Source organism: Citrus clementina, unplaced genomic scaffold, assembly GCF_000493195.1.
Source record: "Citrus clementina cultivar Clemenules unplaced genomic scaffold, Citrus_clementina_v1.0 scaffold_4, whole genome shotgun sequence".
Classification (NCBI taxonomy): domain Eukaryota; kingdom Viridiplantae; phylum Streptophyta; class Magnoliopsida; order Sapindales; family Rutaceae; genus Citrus; species Citrus x clementina.
In genome coordinates, this window is record NW_006262274.1 from 1308085 (window position 1) to 1313885 (window position 5801).

Sequence of the window (5801 nt, forward strand, 5' to 3'; positions counted from 1 at the left end):
TTTTTTTTTTTTCCATAGAGGGACCTTTTCCCCTTCTCCTAAGAGGGACTCTTTCCCAAAAAAGCGGGCCTCCTTTCTATTTACCCCCCCCCCCCCTCCTTTACCCCGGACCAATCCCGGAAATTTGAAACTTGTTTAAAGCCCAAAAACCAACCCCCCCCCCCCCCCCACACAAAAAAAAGTGCCTACCTGCTTTTTAAGTTTGTTATTTTTTCGTCCAAAATGTTGTCAAACTAAACTGTTTTTTTTTTTTTTTTTGGTTTGGCAAACTAAACTGATTTTAAGCTCACATTTTTTTTCGCTTATAGAGGAATCTAGACACAACTTTAAATATCTTTATAATTCCAAATCTTGAATCAAGTTCACATGATGAATTCAGTTTACATACTTTTTCTGTGAGCTCTCTAATTTTCCCTTCACTTTCTTGAGTTTTCTCATCAAACAAAATGCTTAATAAACTTTAAGTTGGCATGAGAGCTAGGTCTCGATCTTTTGAATGGCTTCACCAAGTTCAATTCCTTAACCTAATATTAGCGCTATGACCTCTTTTACCTTCACTGCACCAATTAAACTCAATCGCACAAATTACACGTTCTGGAAGCAATAAGTACTCTCTTCCATTCGTAGCAATGGACTTGAATGTTACATCGATGGATCTAGACTCCTTCCTGATCAACTTCTTACTTCTGGATCTAGTAGCTCTTCTAATATAGAAGCTCATGAAAATCCAGAGTATGCTATGCAGAAACGTCAAGATCAACTTCTACTTAGCCGGATAGTGTCATCTATGAGTGTTCATATACTCAGCATTGTGGTTAGCTCTAAAACCTCCTCTGAGTTGTGGAAGAATCTTGAAAATAGTCTGGATTAGAGTCAGCAACTTATCTTAACAAAATAAAAGTTTTGTTTGGTGAGAAAACTCAAGAAAGTGAAGAGAAAATTTAAAGAGCTCGGAGAGGAAGTTTATAAATTGAATTCACCTTGTGCACTTCATTCAAGATATGAAATTACAAATATACTTATATAGTAGTCTATATTCTTCTACACGAAAAAAAAAAGAGAGGTTAAAATTAGTTTAGCTTAACAACATTTTGTAGGGAAAAGTAACGAACTAATAACTTGAATAATAAACAGCTGAGATGGCAGCTGATTCAGCAACTACATGTTGGATTTGGAAAAGACAAAGCAATAGACCTCTAGACATTTTATATCTCTGCTTACTTCTCGGACCTCTGATTGAGCCTCGATCATAATACCATTGAAAACACATAGATCTGCATAAAAATTTCATATAACTACCGCTTTACCTAAAAGCCACCATTTTTTAGTTTTCTTACTTCAGTTATAAGTTGTTTCACCTAGTGTCCAATTTCATTAATAAAATCAATTTTATTTTAGTAATCACTAAATTTGGATGCATTTAATATTTATTTGCATGATAAACTATATTATTTTACCTTAATAAAACCTTACTTGTCCTTGTCAATGTAAGTTATATATATAAACATATAAATAGAATTGAATACTAGACAATTAAATCTCTACCATTCAATTTATATATCATCATGCACCTTTTACACATATCGATTATACAGATTTATGGGGCGACATGTTGTATAAAGGTTTATAATATAAATGACTTGTCGTAAATTAAAAAAAAATAAATGACGAGTCATCTATTAAATTAAGTAATAGACGACATAACATTCATTTTATAAACAGAACCGACATGTTGTCTTTTTTTATTCACGTAACCAGCATTCGTACAGAGTATGCGCGAGCACATACTATAGATGACTCGTCGTTTATATTCCTTATTTAAACGACATGTCATATATTTATAAAATATAGAGATGACATAACCTTTTTATTTTTACTGTATGAACGGCGCGTCATCTTTTGAGTTTAATTTCACAAGGTTTTATTATTAAAAGTGATTTTTTTTCTTTTTTTAACAATTACATGGAATAATAATCTATTTCAGTTATTCCTATGTTTTTACATTTTTTCCTCCAACAGTAAAATATGTGATTTGTATATTTATATAAAAATTAAGATAAAAAAATTAATTTAGAAATTACTTATAGATGTGAATATATTATATATTTACCGTATTTTGCTTCTCAGGATTCCTACATTTTTGGAACTTTGCGCACATTTAGAGTATAGCCCCAAAATTCTGAAGATGCTCAAAACTGCTCGGAAGTTTGCCAGAATGTCTTCCTTCGTCGGAGGGGCTGGTCATTCGAGAACGTGGACGATTGCATGGGTCAATTAAAGTTATTCCAACCCTTTGCAAATTAGAAATCGGTGGACGTAAAAAGCTGGCGGGGAGAAGTACAGTGGATCTTGGACTTAGCTCACCGAATTCATTGGTATGCCAAATGATCAAGAGTTTCGAACATATTTATGGCAGACTGGAAATGGATTACTGCAATGTGTTAGCTCCCTTCACCGATTAGAGATTGCAAGAAGTCCCCAACTTCTTTGGTGGTGGAGGATGAAGAAGACAAATTATAATATCAAGCATGCTTCATTATCTGAATCTCATTGATTGTTGTAGCCTATTAAGCTGACCACAAACATTGTTCAGCCTCCATTCCCTTAGAAAAATAGAGATCTGTTGGGGAAGGGACTCACGCAAACAACTATAAATTAAACTGAATCAAAACTCTTTTCCTCTTTTGTATGATTAAAATAGGATGTGTCAGAAAAATAAACCAATAAAATCTAAATTATTAAATCAATCATAAGAGACACAAATTTTTACGTGAAAAATCTAAAGCGGAAAAAATCACTGAACCATAATCCGATATAATCTTCCACTATATTCATGGGATTACAACACAAATTTTTCTCTAAATAATATTAGAGGCTAACAACATTAAGAATCTCAATATTTTTGGCTTACAGTAACAGCTTAATAATTGTCTCCAATGGTTATCTCAAATAACAACCAATGAAAAAGTAAAAAAAAATCAAGACCAGTAAAATTGTAGAGGACGATGCCAAAACTTATCCTCAAAATTTAGAAGAAATAAAAATTAATTTTACCTTCTGATAGTCTAATTAAAAATTAAAAATTAAAAATCTTACCGGAAATTACAGTAGCCACCCACTGCCTTATGCTTTCTTTCGTCTTTTTCTTCTCCACTTTTTGCAATTTCGTCATTACGGCTGCCGATGGCTTTTTAAAGCCAAATTTCATAGCAAATTTCATTTGTCTTCTTTAATTTTCTTTAGTTCCTTAACCACCCAAATTTATAAAAGCTTAGGCTTGGGCCAAATGAGATGGACCCAGTGTGATTTAATAAAATTTTTACCTGATAGATGGATGCACAAGGGTAAGGCACCTCTTGAATTATTGGTGGCTGTCATTCTGGAATACGCATTGCTCGGGTGCAGCTGCCCCCAAGTCTTAAGCGGATGAAGATCTCCAATTCGACAAAGTTAAAAGACTTAATAGATGAAGATCAAGTTTCAGAATAGAGTGAGCGGACAGCAACAGTGGCAGCATTAGATACATCTCTCTTGTCCGTCTCTCAGATCCTTAATTGTCAAAAAGAGAGCTTCCTGACACAATGGAACAAATGTTTGCGAGGTGGTGCTCAAGGCTTGGTTTCTTGTCTTGGAGTAGCCAAAGCTCTCAAGGTCCTTTCTGTTTCTGCTCCAAGCTGGGGTCAATAGCGCAAGGATTGGACCGCAACACATATCTTGATAGTATCTCGAATTGTTAATTGTCGAATTCTTTAAGTTTTACCTGATGACTTGCACAAAGCCCGCCACCTTCAAAAGCTTTGTGTGCGGGATTGTCCAAAGCTTTTTTTTTCCCTTTCCCCAAGGGGGGTTGCCTATTACGGCATTGACGGAGCTCAGTATATATCAGTGTAAGATACTGACAGCCACACCCAAGCGTATGCACAATTTCGCATCTCTTCGATTTTTACAAATAGCAGGATGTCCAAGCATAGGATCTAACCCTGACGATGGTTTACCCACCAACATTCGTACACTTTGGATTGATTATCAGAAGATGTAGAAGCCATTATTTGAGTGGGAATTACACAGATTCGCCTCTATTAGAGAACTCAGCCTTTATGGAAAACGTTCAGAAGTGGTGTCATTCGGACCAGAGGATACAGGAATGCCGCTTCCTGCCTCTCTGACCTCCCTGCGGATGTCTAGGTTCTCAGTTCTGGAAAGCCTGTCCTCAATTGAAAGCCTCACTTCATTGAGTATCTTCAGATTAATTATTTTACAAATCTCGAATGTTCTCCAGAGAATGGCCTGCCTACTTCACTTCTGTAGCTCGATATCTCGGAATGCCCGTTGATAAAAGAAAAGTGAAAAATGGATGAAGGACAGTATTGGCCCTTGATAAACCATATACCTTGTGTTCACATAGATCATTCATTTGCCTCTGATCGCTCAACGTGCAAGAAGTGAATACTGTTCAGAAAAAATTCATGAAACTCCAGGTATATGAATATTAAAAAGCATCCAGCCAGTGATTTAGATTCTTGTCGAAATTCTAAACCCCATCGATTCTTTTTCTTTTATTCATTTATTTTCTTCTCCCTTGATCCAAACAGGTCTACCCATCCGCTCGCTTTTCGCCTGCATTCAGCCATTGCAGTTCCATGGACAAATCTGCGTATTAAGGTAAATTCATTTTATCATCCATTAATCTTTGATGTAATGGATTCTCAGAAGATCTCTTGTTGGGCTCTAGGATTTGAAGGTTGATTTCTACTGATGGGTTCGTAGAATATTTGGTGTAAAACATGTGAAAGTTGAAAATTTTTTTTTGGAATATTACTGTTCATCTTACAATTTTTAAACTGTTAATCCCGGCCTATTAGTAATATCGAAAATTCAAATTTTTAACATTGTTTCCCTTTCCCTTTGAACTGTTGATAATTTTTTGTCTTCATTTACATTTTTCTTCTGCATAAATTTAGCTCACAGATTCTAGTTACAACTATTCAAGCAAATTCTCTCTGTTTTGAATTGTATATCATTTGAGGATCATCACCATTTACTACATTTTCCGTACTTCTTTTTGGTGCAGTGCCTGCCTTGTTGAGATCTTCTTTAGTGTGCGGCAATCCAACGGAAATATACCCATTAAAAAATCTCATGCTCCGTTGTTCTCTGGTGCTAGATTGTTTGTGGTTTGTGAATTAGTAGAAATAGCGAACACTTATCCGTTAGTCATAATCAAAATATGTGAAAGTATCGCTTCTCACAATGTTTCTTTGGTTATGTTTGATACAGTCAGTTCATTTCGGATCAGTGACTAATTGACGGTTTCTTTTAATCTCTTCTGTTCAGAACATAGATCTCTGAAGCACTCTTGAGTTGTTCGTAATATTTCCTGACGCTTGTGTTCGTAGCTAGAGTCAAAAGATTCCACGAGTGTTCTGTCAAAGACGATACCTCATTGATGGGCTACCAAATTCTAACAGTGATATATCTCAAACTCTGAATTATTTGTGCTCTCCTAACATGGCATGTTTGTAATTTGTAACTTGTTTCAATGCCACATTTTCCATAAAAACGATACGGGTACCTGAATTACAAGTTCGGCACATCGTATAGCCTAACTTCGTTTCTTTGTTGTAGTTGTGCTAGCAAACATAAGAACTAAAATCCAAAGAATAAAATTGCGATTTTTCTGTACATACATATGTAATCATACATTGTTGGCTATGTATATTTGAAGAAATGTCCTAATGAATCAAGATCTTCCCTTGATTTCAAAATCATCATGAAAAAGTGGTCATTACTTTAATATGTAG